Raw genomic sequence first — 16,449 nt, 5'->3', positions numbered from 1 at the left:
GCGAGTTAGCACCCACGCATTCTGTCCTCTTCTTAAATGGGAAATGGTACTTTACTGTGAGTGCTTTGTTCTTTGGGGTACCTCGTTCGCCTCTGTAAGAGGCTGCTGGCCATCTTGGGATGAGGAGAGAACACCAGCTTTTTTGCAGAAGCCAACTTGGGACATTGCAGAGTCTGCTCTTCTGTTCCCCAATGACACCCCCCAACATTCCGTTTTTTTCTACCACAAGGACTTGTCCCCCTGATTTCTGGGGGGGTTTCTGTTGTCCCCGCTTTTTCTCGGGACCGATTCCCCATCACTTGTGGAAGGGGACCCAGACATGTCTATATTTGTTTCTGTGTCTCCTGAAAGCAGCACGCCATGCCTTTTTTTTTTTCTGTTGTTTGTTTTTAAGAGCGTACTATCAAGTCTTCCAGGAGGCTGTATGGAGCAGAGGTTGGTGGCCTTGGAGTCAGAAAGAGGCATTTTCCAGGCCCACCTCCAATGTCCTGGATGTGTGACTAGGCAGGTCACAACTTCTCCATGTCACTCTAGGGGTTCTTACCTTTTCTTGTGCTGGGGACCTCTTTGGCAGGCTGGGCAGAGAAGGAAATGGATAAATTGAGGACAGTACAGAGTTGAAAAATGAAGACAGGAGGAGCAAAGGATGCTGGGAGAAGGAAGTAAAAGTGAAGAGACTGAGGAAAGTCTGGTGAATGGGACACAGTGACTGAGTTGTTATTGGACCTCCCAGAAACAAATCCTGCATGCATTGACTTATTGAGGCATCACAATCTTCCCTGAGAACCCGTTTCCCAAAAGTGAGGAGAGAATGGATAGACTCTGTGAATGGTATGTTGGCACCACTGAGAAACTAAAAACAAAAACAGCAAGGCCTCATGCATCGTGGATAAGTTTTCCGCGGAAAATGCACAAGAAAAAATGGACAAGGATTGGTTTGGATGAGGGGAGTGGAGGGGCTGTGGTCTGCACCAGAGCAAGGTGGAAACAAGAGGTGGCACAGCAGAAGTGTCCCTGTAAACAGCATGGCAGATGGGCTGTCCGCCAATCACGGTCTATCCCCATTGTTTTCATGCCTCACAGCTTCCTCCCATCAAGGCAAAGAAGCAGTGTGTCAAAGGGAAAGGCGCTTACTTTGGAGTCAAAGGATCTGGGTTCAAATCATGGCCGAGGGAACCTCAAGCAACTCACCTAAAATCTCTGGGCCTCAGTTTCCTCGTATGTAAAGTGATAGGGTAAGGTTCCACAGCCTCTGAGGCCCCTCTCTGCTCCATGCCTGTGAGCCTGTACATCTGCGTGTATCTGCTGGGTTTATTCAGCCTTGTAGGAATCTGATTCATGACAGTAAATAGAGTCTTCTGAGCCTGGGATTCCCCTCAGAAAGATTTCTGCAGATTCACAAACCTCTTTCCTCTGAGGAAGAAAAATTACATCTTTCCTTCCATTTAACTGCTGACGTTTGGTATTTCCTTACATTTAGATTAAAAAAAAAATTGAGTAAGTCTATGGCACACGAAAGGTTATGACCCCTACTCATAATGCTTAGGAGGACATGTTCTTTCATAAACCCATCATGTTTGCACCAAAGGCAAATTAGATATTGGCCTCTTCCCTTTGGATTAGCCAATGAGGTACCCTGTGACTCCCAACATTTAGTCAATCCCCTGGGCTTGCAACTTTTAATTGGATTAGTTGTTTTCCAATTATCACATGCAATTATTGGTCTGTTATATATTGCAGCCTGCTGCTGCCCACCATGCCTCTCCAATAGCTCTTTGAGTGATCCCCAACTTTAATTCTTTGGAGACTGCAGCATTGCATGACTCAGAGCCACTGCACGAATATTGTGAGGAAGTCGGGCCTTCCGGGAGAGGCTTAGCATCCTTGAGCCTAGCACAAATTCCCAATGATGCTCCAGCCTGCCGTCCTCTCCCTGAAAAGAACCTGGGCTGGTTCTATTGGCCATCCAACTCCTTGTCCTATCCCAGGAGCTCTCTTCAGTAGGGACTTCTTTCACTGTACATTTGTTCCTCCAGCGCAGTGCCAGGCATGCAGTAGGGGTTTAACGAATGAATGCTTTTTGACTGGCTGGCCAGAAAGTTAAAGCTGGGTGAGGCTGGTGGTGGGTCTGAGCAGACCACAACATGTCAACAATAAAAACAAAAATGGGTAGAGGATGAGAAGACAGCAAAGGAGACGGGTTGCCCATACATGGAGCAGCATTTACGGCTGATGGTCTGGTCACTCCCCTCCCCCAGATTGCCTGGAGCCATTTTATCAAAGCTGAGCTAACATGGGATTCTGGACTGGGGACCCTAACCTTTGCTTTGTGCTACCAACAGAGCTGGTCACTGATAGGAGAGAAAGCGCAAGGTTCAGCTGAGATCTCAACAAAGGCTGCCATTGCCTTGTGCTCCCTCGTGTTGTGTGTCTGGACAGCGTCTTGTGGAGCAAAGGCATGTTAAATGCCTGCTAGCTACAGAGAGAGAGCTGGGAGGCACAATGGATATGAGCGATTGCCCTGGGATGAGGCATTCAGATCCAGCCTCATCCACTCCCTAGCTGTCTGTCCTTGGACAATTCTGCCTACCTCAGTTTCCTCATCTGTAAAATGGGGATAATGATAGCACCTGCCTTAAGGGGATTTTATGAGCATCAGATGAGATAGATATTAAAATCTTTACAAGCCTTGAAGTGCCATATGGATGCTAGTTTTTATTATTAATACTGAAGTATTACACGAATTCCATTTTTAGTATTGTTATTATTTTCCTAAAGTGAAAATAGAAATGCTGCTTTTAGTATTATTATTTATTGTTGTTACTAAAATGCTATATGAAAGATAGTTTTTCATCATGATGATTGTGCCTGCTATTATTACTAGAGTTGATTGGTGTGAAAGGCATGAAGTTTCCATATACAAGGTGAGTGAGTGAAATCTGTGGCCTTGATGAGGTCTGAGCCAGAATGTTACTATTTCCCTGGGCACGCTTTACCAGAGGTGCTAGGATCCCAAGACCATAGATTGAGAGACAGAAGGAATCTCAGAGGTCGCCTTGTTTTAAAACACCTTCATTTTCTGAACAAGGGCCCTGAGGGCCAGTGAAGTGGGGACGTCTGTCCTCAATCACCCAGTTGTAACTAGAAGTCCCTGGATTCAGGCTGGGGTTCTCTGGCCTCCAAGTCAAGCATCCTTTCTACTTTGCCATGATGCTTCACAGATCTGAGACTCTGGCAGTCTGAGATCATGGGAGCCTCACACATAGTCTGGGATACCACAGTTACAAAGAATTCAGTGTCAGGAACACATATGTGGGAAAACATGTGATTTATGTGTGTGTGTGCATGTGTGTTAGCTGTGAAGTCAGTCTCCTTGACACATCCACTGTACACCCAGATTAAGTTACCAGGGAGCATGGGTCCTTCCCTCAGCTTTCTGTAACCCCCTAAAATCTTCCATAACGAGAATATTGTTCTGGAGGAAAATAATCAGAGACACTTTTAATTTCCAGTGCTGATTCAGGTCACATTTTCACTTATCATTAGATCTGGAGATGTAAAGTTCCTTTTCTTGTAAGTTTTAATACCAGTGGTCAGAAGAGATCTTTGCAGCCATCTGTAGACACTCGGTGCCAAATGGTGTCCAAGGCAATCATGTTTTGAGTAATTCCAAAGGAGCAAAAGCTGCTTCATGCCAGGATTCTTTCAAGCATTTAACAAGAATAGATGATTTTAGTCCATAGAATGAGGATAGAGCTGGAGACACTGACATATGAGACACTGTGAAATTGAAGCCTGTTTGCAATAAATAGCTTCTGGTTGGGGGAAATGATTTTTTTCTTCAACTCTCCCTCACAATGGAATTTGTGAATCCAATTCAATTTACAAATTTTTTCATTGGTGTTTAATATTTATTGGGCTAGCTGTTCCTAATTTCAAAGTGTGTTGTACCATAATGGAGCGCATAAAATTATGTGTAGTTATGGTTTGGATATTGCACGCATGTATTTTTAAGTGCCAAGGTATATTATGGATAAGGTGCATCATTACAACAATTGACATCTGATATCTGTGTTGGGCATGGAATAGTTGTCAAAGAATAAGAGATGCTTTCAAGTTCTATCAGTGTTCAGCCACGAGGATACATCATAGTGCTAAGTACTAAATAAGGGAATGTCCATTTTGTTATATAGTCAGTTTCCTTCTTCATTTTACGCAACATGACAGGATGCTTCTTAACGTGGTTGGAAATTAGCCAATTAAAAAAAGTATTCTCATGGTTTTTTCAGGCATTCTTAGACTTTCATTCTACACACAGACAGTACACAACTCTTGGGTCAATATTAATTGTTTGTCAATTCTGCTCAGGAGATAAAAAGAGTAAATGATGTGCTCTAGTAATATTTTTCATTTACTTGTTTTTCCGTGTGTTCTATTAAAGCTTGCAATCCGCTTTAATTGGCATATAATTTAATTGCCACATAATTTATTTAATTATATGCTGTGAATTGGAAGTGTTGTTTATAGGCAATCATATTGCTTTTGTTAATACCCATCACAACAGATCTTCCCCCAACCTCATGTTTATGTGGAATTCCTCAGTGTTGACTATTTCCATAGAATGAGTCTGAGCCATACTTCCAACTGGACCCATTTGGGAGGTTGTTTGTAAGTGCATCTTTTAGTGGAGTCCATTGGCTGATTCTTAATCTGACACATTGGTCACAAGAATTTAAGAGGCTCACAGTCTTCCTCTGCAGAAGTGCAGAAACACTTCTTTTCACCTTTCTTAGTGATAGACATCCCCAGGCTCCCTGTCATCTGCCTAGAGAGTTTCCCAGACTCGTAGAACGTGGAGGCAGAAAGAGGCCATAAAGGACACGGATCTAAAGCTCACTTTGAAGTAGAGCTTTTTTCAATATGATTGCCCCTAAGTGACACTTTATATTCACAGCTTATTATTAAATAACTTATGTCACAATTTTTGCAGCTTCCTTCCTGAAATGTGGCACCTAGTACTGATCAAGTGAATGCAACATCACTTCAAATAAACATAGGGGGCTGTCATGTATTTATGATTTACCCTAGGAGGTGAAGGTGGTGATTCAATCTATCCCATTCATTTTGTAGATACACATTTACTGAGGTGTAGAGTGTGTGGTCTCTGTCTCAAGGACTCAGACATTTCTATAAAAATTAGCAGGATAATATTTATCTTGGATGATAGAATCAAAATTCAGAAAGTTCTTTATAAGCTGGAAAAATGGGCCAAATGTTATTGATGACAGCAATAACAGAAACAGCTAGCATTTACAGAATGCTTTCAAATGTGCAAGGCACTTTTAATACATTATGTGTATGTATATATCCATGTGTATATGCATATCATATATACACACATGTATGCACACACCACTGTGTAGCTGGACATTGCGTTATATAACATATACATGTATATATGCCATCTACATATAGATGTATGTGTGCGATATATACATAAACATTTTTGGAGCAGGGATTGATGACTGTACCTGTGATTTCCTAGGAGTAGGGAACATTTCTGGCATGAAAACTCCCCTAACTGGTACAGACACAGACCTCTGTGTAACTGAGTCTTTGAGCTGGTCATGGGCCTTCTGGGGTAGCTGAGAGGAGACGGGCTTGCCCACAGACTCCTGGTTTGTATTTATTGGAGGCATCAGAGTTCCTGACTCCAAGGCCAGCGCCTTATCTCCTCTGCCAGTCTGCCTCCCATACAAGAGGCATAGTCATAATAATGTAGATAATACAATAAGGTTCAACTTGGCATGATTTTAGGTTCAAATAACAACTGCACGCTTTATAAGCTGGAAGAGTAATGGTTTTAATAACGATTTAAGCGGAAAAGATTTAGGGATTTTAACTGAGTTGCTGTAAACGCAATGTAAGTCAGCAGTGGGGTGTGAGTACCAGAAACCTCCTGTGGTCTTAGGCTTCATTATTTAATGTACAGTGTCTAGAACAAGAGAAGGAACAGTCCTGCTCTAGGCTGTGCTGTTCAGTCGACACCTCGAGCGCTAGGTTCCATTCTGGATGCCACCTTCTCAGTGGGATATTGACCTAATGGGGCATCATTGGAGAAGGCCAAGCAGTTTCAAAGCTGTGTCATTAGAGTTAGGATGGCTGGAAGAAATGAGGATTTTTAGTCCAGGCAAGAGAAGACTTCCCAGGGACATGAGACCCACTATCAAATAGTCAAACAGCTGTCACCTAGAAGGAGAAATGAAACTCATTCTGACCTCCCCAGGGAGAATGAGAGCCAGTTGGTAGAAATTAAAAATTTCAACTCAGAGTATATGAATGGTCTGTAACTATTATTGTGCGCTCTCTCTCTCTCTCTCTCTCTCTCTCTCTCTCTCTCTCTCTCTCTCTCTCTCTCTCTCCCTCCCTCTCCTTCTCCCTCCCTCTGTCTGTCTGTCTGTCTGTCTGTCTTTCCCTGTCCCTCTTCCCTGAATGATATTCCTAGGAAGTCCTCAAGCAGAATGTAGATGACCATTTCTTGACGGTGCTTTTTAGCAAGGATTCATGCAGAGGGGTTAGGCTACATGACCTCTAATGCACATTCCAATTCTAAGTTAATGTTATTGGCGTGTTTTCTAGCATTTAATCTTGGGAGAAATCTGTTGGTCAGGGAGTTGATTTTCCTGCCCCTCCCACATCCATAGGGCAGGTATTCTAGAAGCTTTTAACCTGTGCTAGAGAAGTAGATATAACATGAAGAAGGTGTAGTAAAATTTATTTGTGAGGTGATGGGGATCATCTTTTCTCTTTTGAGTCTCCCATTATAGTCCAAATTCAAGAACAGTTCCAAGTTTGTCTTTATGTTCTTTGCTGTTAGTACTTCCATCTAAGCAACAGATTGGGATTTTAAGGAATCAAAGGGCTTAGTTTCAAACACCAGCTTGGACTCTTGCTAGCTTTATGACTATGGCCAATTCACCTAATCTCTCTGAGCCTCAGTTTACTTAACTGTAAAATGAATATGCTAATATTTATACTTCCTTCTTCTCAAGGTTGTTGTGGGCAAAAAACAAAACAAAAACCAAAAAAACCCCAAAAAACTCTTGCAAACGTTAAAGTTCTAGTTAAAGGGATTAACATTATTTTCAAGAATCCTTATTTTCATGTTTTCCAAAACTCTATGGTTCCATGACTTCACTGACAAACAATATCATGAAAGAATATTCGTATTGAATAGATGGGCCTACCCAAGAATCAAAAGATGCAGTGCCATTTAATGGAAAGCTCACTGGAGAGTCAAAGAACCTGGGTTCAAATTCTGCCCGTTTCTTCCTATCTGTATGGACCTGGGCAACCTCTATTAGCCTCAGTGTCCTTATCTGTAACACGGGGGGCTAGACTACAGGACCTCTATGGCTCCATCTGGTTTGAAGCTCTGATTCTATGGAGTTGATGAGTATCCAAAGGGCAATGGAGAGGTGCATGGTGGGAGGAGAGAGCAAACTGCCACCCCTTAGGAATGCGGCATTGGGCAGACGCAGTGGTGTGAAGGGTATCATCAGAGAACTGTATCACTGGAAGAGGAGATGGACTGGCCATAAAACAAGAGCAAAGAACAGCCAGTGGGGAATCTTCACTCTCCACTGGTGTCCACAGAGCATGAAGAAAACAGGGCGAAGGCTTCCAGGCATGTCGGGGAACCACTCCCTTCCTGGTGAATTAAGGTAGGGGTGGGTGGGACATGGATGAGAGTCACCCAGGATGACTGAGCAGGCAAGAATGTCCTGCATTCTGCAGGAGGAGGAAACGCCCACATTCATGAGATGAGGGATCTGTGGTAATCATGGTGGATCTGGCATAACAATGGGGTATTCCTCTTGCTACTTGGCTGCAGCCACAGCATGGTGAAGGTGTTGGGAATGCTGGCGGCAGATGGCCGCTTCCTGATGGGCCTGCTTCTCCTAAGGACCAGGCTGCTGACCCTGCATTACAGCTACCCAGGTAGTGATTGATCCAAACGGAGCTCAACATGATATTAGTACAAACTGAATCTCATCAAAAATTCCATTTAATCTTGAATTTTCTTATTTCCTCAGTTGAAATCTACTTACTGAGGGCGTAAATAAATGATAGTAAATGAATGAATCACATGTAAACACAAAGTTTAATTGGACTTTGAATTAAATACAATAGCTCTATTAAGACCATGATTCAGAATAGGCGTCATCTCATCACCCACATTTCTATTTTATGATGTGATTTTCTTGTGCATAAAACTCCCCCTGCTCACCCTTCCCCATTTCTCTCTGGTAGATATTTATTCTTGGGTGATGGTCTTGTGAGCTGACTCGCTTTAGACTTGGGTTTTAATTTTAGAGCAGTACACCTTTGGAATATATTCAATTCACACTTGGTTCTTGTAAAAGACACCACCTATTATGATCATCCCTGAAGGATACAACATATAATATACTAAGCAAAACATGAAGGAAGGGAATGATGCTTGTGTGTGGCACATGGGAGCAGCAAATAAATAAATCTTCCAACACACAGGTTTCTAATTCAATAGTCACACAGCTCATTTTTTCTTTAAATTTTTTTGTACGTATGTATGTATATAGACATACATATATGTATATATATAAACTCATGTACATACATACACATGCATATCTGTACACACATATGCATGCATGCATGCATGCATACATACATACATACATACTACATATGGTGGCAGGTGAAAGACAAAATGAGTGAGAAAACAAAAGTTTGTTCTTCTGAACATTTCTGTTTATTAAGCAATGCATATCAATTGCCTAACAAACCTGGGCCAGACCTCTTCAACTTAGGCCTAGGCCCTGAATGCAGGGGATTTTTATACATTAAAAACAACCAAATAAAACCAAGTAATTAAAAGGAAGCAATGCAACATTAGGTAATCTGATTCTAATTGGAGGAAAGATTAGGGACTTTCCAAGTTGAGAGGGGATGGGTGACCAAGTGCATTTATCTGAATTCAGAGAAAGAGATGACCCAGTTTCTGAGGGCCTGTTCAGAGGAACATGGGAACAATAACTGATTGATCAGTAAGGGACCAGTTTTCAGATAAGACACATGGGCTGCTTGAGATGTACAGTTGTGAGAAAACTCCTTGCATAAGTCTTCAGATCTGACTGGGTTCTGGTCAGCATAGCCGAGGTCCTTGGTTAAAGGTATCCAAGCACCAGGGAGAGGTGGCCCAGCTTCCCAGCCACACAGGGTTAGGTTCAAACAATGCAGTAAGGTTTTCTTCTAGTTCCCACAATTGAATGAAGTTTTCTCACAGGACAGAATTTGGATTAGACCCATAATTGAATAGAAAGGGAACTGAGCTGGCTCCAGAATTGAGTCACAAGATGGTGCCAGTGGGGTTCACTCAACTCCCACAATTAACCACTTGCTATCCTGATCCCCTCAATACACATATGAATATACACACACATATATATGTATATACATACATACATATCTACCTATCTCATCTGTCTGTCTATCCATCTATCTATCTCTCTATCTATCCATCCGTCCATTACCTATCTATCTATCTATCTATCTATCATCTATCTATCTATCTATCTATCTATCTATCTATCCATCTATCCATCTATCTAATACTTCACCTTTTAGCTGTCTGCAGCTATCTAAGACACTGAGAAATCAAACAATACCGAGCTCACACAGATAGTCTGTGACGGAGGATGAACACAAAACCAGCCTGGGATCCCCTGAGAAGAGGACCAGGAAGTCCCTTATTCCAGAACATGCTGAGGCCTTTCAGGGAAGTGAAAGAAAACCATCACCACTGAAATCGCAGCTTTATTGGGGGGAAAGCTGGGGATCGATTGAGGGAGAGGACAAATGGCCCTAATTCTGTATCTCATACTACTCTAATGGAAGCTATGCAGAGACATGGGCTCAATGATAATACAATTAGATGGGTTGGAAACTGATTGAATGGCTGGCTTGGTGCAGATGGGATGGCACTGACAAGGAGAGAGAGCAGAGCTGCTCTCCATTTATTTTTCTTCTGTTTTCTCTGCCAAGGAGAATGACATCTGCATGGAGAGGAGAGCATTCATTCTGAAGATAAGAGAGGATAAAAGCATTCAAATGCCCTTGATGAATAAATTCCCCTTGCTCAGGTGACTTACAGCCTGGGAATCTGAAGGGGTGATACAGGAACCACTGTCAGCAACATCTGGAAGATTTTGAAGAACAGGGAACAGGCCACTGGCCTGGAGAAAGGCAGATGTCACTGATTTTCAAAGAAGGAACAAGATAGGGTCTCTGTCTTCAGGAACTCGTGTCAATGAACTTGGCTTCCTGGAAAAGTCTTCAATGCGTTATTCTTTTAAATGGCAAATGCCCATGAAGAAAGGGGAGCTTTCATCATGGACTGGCCTCATCAAGTACAGTGCGTGCCAGACCAGATTTTTGTCTTGACGGCATCACTGGACTGGTGAACCAGAAGGGCGGTGGTCACGCTGGCCCTAGATTGCCACAGACCTCTTGATGGCATCTCTGTTAGGCTCATTAGGACCACCACAACTCATCGAATGCTGTCTGGCTCGGGCCTTCTGTGACACCTTCCTCTTAGCAGTAGAAGGGCTGCGGGTCTGCTTTTTGCTGGGAAGACTCACAGCCTCATCACCTAGCATGCCTCCTGCACACGTCATGACAGCCTCATCACCTAGCATGTCTAGAACATAGCAGGGATGGACCTTTCTGTCATGCCAAAAGGGAGAAGTGAAGAGCCCCTCTTGGGTGCTGCTGCTTCCTCACCCCAACTGTGATGAGGGCGGTAACATCCTACTTCTACCTCCCTCCGTCACAGAGTCTCGATTGGCTGGACAGAATAGCATCTAGCATTTCTTTTGGAGGGGGGCTTGCTTGATTCACATAAAGTGTGCTGTGGTGTCTTTTTCCTTTTCCCCAGGGGGGATGCCAAGTTGTAAAGTGGTTACACAGAGAGCTGTCCCGTAGAGGGGTGCTTCTTAATTCGGGATCTCCTGAAGTTCTTGTGGAAAACATGGGGAGCCATGACCTGAATAGACCTATCTCTTCTGGAATTACAGGAGTTTGGAGCAGGTGAGAGGCTGACCTGGTTCTCTTGGAAGGCCCATCAATGAGACTTGGAAGTCTATCAGAAGTCATCTAGTCCAGGCCCTCATTTTACAGATGAGGAAACTGAGACTTAGGAGTGAAATGACTCGCCCAAAGTCACATGGGTGGTAAATGAAAGAACTTAAAACTTTCACCTCCAAGTGTGAGCTTTTCCTTTTGCACCAAGTCACAGATGACATGCATTAAAATCAAAGACACAGAGCTTAAAGAGACCCCATAGATCAGAGTTGGGATCCAAACAAACCTGGATAAGCTAGAATGTTGAACTGAATTAAAAGACAGTAAGAATGAAGGGAAAACAATGTGCTTGAGTTCAAAAACTGACTTTTCAAGTAAACTTGGTTACCTATGTGGTTAGATGACAGTTTGGAAAGGATCTGAGGGTTTTAGTGGACCACATGCTCAGCATGAGTCAACAACGTATTGATGGCACACAAAAAAGTGAATGTGATCTCGGGCTGCTTTGGGAGAGACATAACGTCCAGAAATGAAAAAGGCTGTCGGGTCCACGATGTCTTCTTTTGTTCACTTCTGGGCCCCACATTTTAAGGACAGCGAGAAGCTGGAGATCATGCCAAGGAAGGCAATCAGAATTGTGAACGGCCTTCTAACTCTGAAGTTCTGCCATTCTGTGAAACTTGGGTCTACTGCCCCTCTGCTGGACCCTTCCACCATGCCTTGATGCCTCCACTCCATAGGAGACCCCGAATCATGATGTGTCAGATGAAGAAGAGGCTGTGTAACTCGAGTTACATCTCCCTGAACCCTTTCTGCAGCCCAGAGCCCAACTGGTAGCATTCATTCTATTCCAGGTTTGAACACTAGTAGAAGGGAGCCAGCTTGGGAAACCACACCCATCCTATTAACTTATGAAACGTGTATTGCCTGTTTTGGGGGCATTGTGGCATCTTCCTGCTGGAAAGGCCCCAGCCAAAGTCCAGACTGACCCCTACCTGGACAAGAAGCCACAGCCCAGCATTCCTGAGTGCTCCATCGCCCAGGATGGGAGCTCGCCCTCCCCGTCCCACGGGCCTCCCTTTTCTCTTTGGGTAGTCTCCTCGGAGGCACCTCTTCTCGCAGTGAATCCAAGTCTACACCTCCCACCACGTCATCTTGTTCTGCTATCTAGGGCCAACAGAACTCGGCCAATTCCTCCTCTTTATGACGATCCTTCAAATACTTCATCAATCAACCAATCAATCCGCATTTATCAAGCTCCCACTTTGGGGCGGGTGCCTGCTAGGTGCTGGCTGAAGACAGCCCTCATGCCAGACTGTCCTCTTCCCATGTCATTTGGCCCAGTGCGGGAGCTCCTTCCAATGTGGACCGCGTGAGGGGCCTTGACTTTGGAGATGCTTGGCACTGCTACCCCCTCCTCTGTTGAACAGGAATGTGAACAGCAGCCTTCCTGAGCTCAGCAGCACAGCCCGGGAAGGAGGAGTGAGCTCGGAGGGCAGCCTGCTCTTCTCTGCCGGCCAAAGTCAGGTGGGTGTGCAACCGTCACAGCAGGAAAATGGCCCTCCCGGAGTGGAGGAGCCCTCCGCGCAACCTCTTTGGGGCTGCTGCTGTTGCAAGTTGAGTCATGGCCAGCAGATGGCGCCCTAGCTCTACCCTTTTGTCCTGATTGACTCGTCTGCTTTGATGGAACCTATTAATTGGGCTGTTAGGGGGAAGAAGATGATAATTTAGGCACTGTTTACAGAACAAAAATGATTTAACCTTCAGTCTTTCTGGGAACATTTTTTCGAATGTAGTCTTCCAACTGAAATTGCCAAAAGAAAAGGAAGAGCAGACTTTTTTTTTTTTTATGATGAGAATAAAATAGAAGTCTTACCTGTGCAAGGGACTAAAAATCTGAGGGTGCGTTGAGTCCTAGGGCTCTGAGATGGGTATGGCCATGACCATTGTCTCTCCATCCCTGGGGAAGGCTCTGAGCTAGGTCTGATGAATGGTGTCTATGCCCAAAGGAGTCCAAGGAAAAGTAGGCATTTGTGACAGGCTTGTTGGTCTGGTCTATTTGTTAGGCAGGGAGCACCCCTTTCCGCTGACCAGTAGAGACCTTTTGGACAGCCTGGCATAGTGGGTCCTGTCTTCATGTCTTCCTTCCTCCATTCCTTCCTCTCCCTTTCTTTTCTTTCTTTCTTTCTTTCTTTCTTTCTTTCTTTCTTTCTTTCTTTCTTTCTTTCTTTCTTTCTTTCTTTCTTTCTTTCTTTCTTTCTTCTTCCTCCCTCCCTTCCTTCCTTCCTTCCTTCCTTCCTTCCTTCCTTCCTTCCTTCCTTCCTTCCTTCCTTCCTTCCTTCCTTCCTTCCTTCCTTCCTTCCTTCCTTCCTTCCTTTTGCCTCCAGTACAGAAAATGAGCCCCATTATCTCAGGAGCCTGATGCAAGTTCCTCAGTTCCCTCTGAGCATTCACTCCTTTTCTTTGTGTCTGTGCTTTAATTTAGTATTGTACACATTTTGAGTTATTTCACACTTAGCTGAAATGCAGAATACACACACACACACACACACATAAACACACACACACACATAAACACACACACACACACACACACACACACACACACACACCACCCCTCTCGGTCTTGTAAGATTTCTGGGTCTAGCTGGTTTGGGTCCGTGCTCCTTTCTGAGATGGTAAGCATCTTTGACAACAGGTGGTGACTTTGCCGAAAAGACAAAGAGCTGTGTGTGATCACCATTTACTTAGCGCTTTCATCCCCTACAGACATCTGTTTCCCAAGATCTGTTGAGAAGCATCCTTCTTCGACCACAGGAAGAGGGGGCTGGGAGGGCATTGTCAGCAGCTATTCTCAAGACCGCTTGGCAGGAGAGAGCTTGGAAGTGAATACTGATGCTAATGAGTTGAGTTTCCACCTGTATAAAGGGGACTGTGTGCAACCTCCTTGTCTTCCTGGCTAATCAGGTGCCCTGTGGCCACCCAGTCCTACCTGTCAGGCTTCCCAAAGATATTCTGGCTCATTGGTGTGAGTGGCTGCTTCCTTGTTCCATTAATGAATTCCACGCCCATGATCCTTGAAGAGGTCCTGAGACAAGCCAGGGGCACTGCCATTGAAGAGCATGCCACCCAGGCAGGAAGGCTGCGGGTAGGGCTTTGAACTCCATGTTGCTGTGGTAATTTGGGTTGCCTGCATGCCTTGCCTGGGGCAAGCAAAGAGATCACGTTTGTGCTATGCAGGCTAATTGTCAGCCTGGATCACCGTGCCAAATTTGAGGAATGATTGACAGATGGAGGCAGGTTCTCCTGGTGTATGGAGCCTCCAGCTCATAGTCATAGCAGAAAACTAACCCCGTGTGATGGCCCTAAAGACATTGGTGAGGCCAGAAATCTGCTGAGTTCAAAAAGCTGTCTGGAGGTCCGGAAGCAAATTCTCCCACAGATGTGCACGTTTCTCATTCATCATCTGTCATGCCAGCACGGAAGAGGCAGCCATCGCTGGGCCCCTCTGTGACCTTGCTTGACACCCATTTCTGCAGTGCAATGCTTCATACTGGACACCATCTGTCCCCCCCCCCCCCCCCGCCAGCCATGCCATTATCAGGTGCCTCTGGTTGTGGATGAATTTCTCCAAGTAGCTGAGGCTGTATCGCCCATGGGTGGCTCATTGTAAAGACTGCTCCTCAGTCTGGCTGGCTAGGCAAGGTCCCCACTGCATCCCGGGCCATCTGCAGTCCTCCTGATCCATATCCGGCCACTGAACCCAGATGGCTCCAGAGGAGAAAGTGAGGCTGGTGACTTTGCACAGCCCTCCCTCACTTAAATCCAATTCACTTGCATGTCATGGCATCACCTCCCTGATGTCATGGTCCTCTTTGAGAAGGAAGGACAAACAGTAGCAGCAGCAGCAGATTGTGCCTATCATGTTCCATGCCTCAATGGGGGTGGGGGAGGTGTGAAGGTGTTCCAGAATTCAGAAAGCGCCCAACTATGACTGGCAGAGGCCATCGGGACAGCTGCCCTCTGCTGAGTTCCCATCGTGGGAACCCTGGCTTCCCAAAGACTGGGCCAGTGAAATGCAGTCCTGGGGGGGTCTTAGCAGGGAAGGAAAATGCTCTAATTATAGTCCTGTTGAGTGGCTGACTATCCATCCTCTGACAAAGTGGGAATCACAGGAGCATAGATCTCTGGCAGGGGGGTCCAACCATGGGGTCTGTAAACTTGTTATTAAAAAAAATGTTGGTAACCATTTCATTATGATTGATTTCCTTTGTAATCCTTTGTTTTTCATTTTTTTGCACTTAACAGCATTATTCTGAGAAGAGAGGGATCTATGGGCTTTCTCAGACTGATTGCCTGAGGGCTGTAGGACACACCCTCCTCCACAGCTTAACTGAGAGTTAGGGTCTTCAAGTCTAAACTCACATATCCAAGAATTCCCCAGAGAGAAAATGACTTGTCCAAGGCCATAAATGGCAGAGCTGGGATTTGAATTCAGGCAATTCCTGTAAATCGAAGTTCTTCAAGCTTTCTGTGCTGCCGTTCTGAGCAGGGCACCCAGTTACCTTCTGAGTGATGAGATTGTTGACCCCAGAAGGCCTGTCTTTCAAATACACTTTTATGGATAGCATTTGCATTCATGTCACCTACTTTCCCCAAAATATCCCCCTCATTTCCCCACCCAGAAAGCCAGTCATGATTACAACAATAAAAGAGAGGAAATGCAGCTTAGCAAATCTAACCAACAGCTGGAAAAAGTCTGCTATGATGGGCAGTTTTCCATTCCGGTAGACCCCCACTTCGGCACAGATGCTTCTTCATGTCTTCCGTGTCCTGCTTTCCTGGTTCCACTCTGCTGTCATCAGTTGATGTCTTTCCACGATTCTCTGCATTTCTCCCATGTCTGATTTCTTATAATCCCGTGATATTCCATTGCAGGACCGGGCCAGAGTTTGTTGGGCCTTTCCCCAATTGATGGACATCTACGTGGCTTCCAGCCTTTGGCTACCACAAAAAAGTGCTACTAGACATACTTTGGTGCATATGGGGGGTGGGGGGGGTCTGTCTGTTTTCAACTCCCTTGGGGTATACACTCAGCAGCGGGATCTCTGGATCAAAGAATAGGACTATTTTAGTCACTTTCTAAATGTAATGCAACAAGCTTTGAAGGACTTGTGACTCAGCCTTACAGGGAATAAATAACCTTGGAACTGATGGAGGGAGTACCATACTGACAAAAACACGGGTCTGTGATTTCTGGAAGCCATTGTGATAGCTATGTCACCTTTGCAAGGCTGTCTCCCCTGGCTCCGGGCCCCAGGGGCT

Source organism: Phascolarctos cinereus, unplaced genomic scaffold, assembly GCF_003287225.1.
Source record: "Phascolarctos cinereus isolate Bilbo 61053 unplaced genomic scaffold, phaCin_HiC Scaffold_5;HRSCAF=322, whole genome shotgun sequence".
In the NCBI taxonomy this organism is placed as follows: Eukaryota; Metazoa; Chordata; class Mammalia; order Diprotodontia; family Phascolarctidae; genus Phascolarctos; species Phascolarctos cinereus.
The sequence above is the reverse complement of the archived record's forward strand: the minus strand, read 5'-3'. Positions refer to the sequence as shown.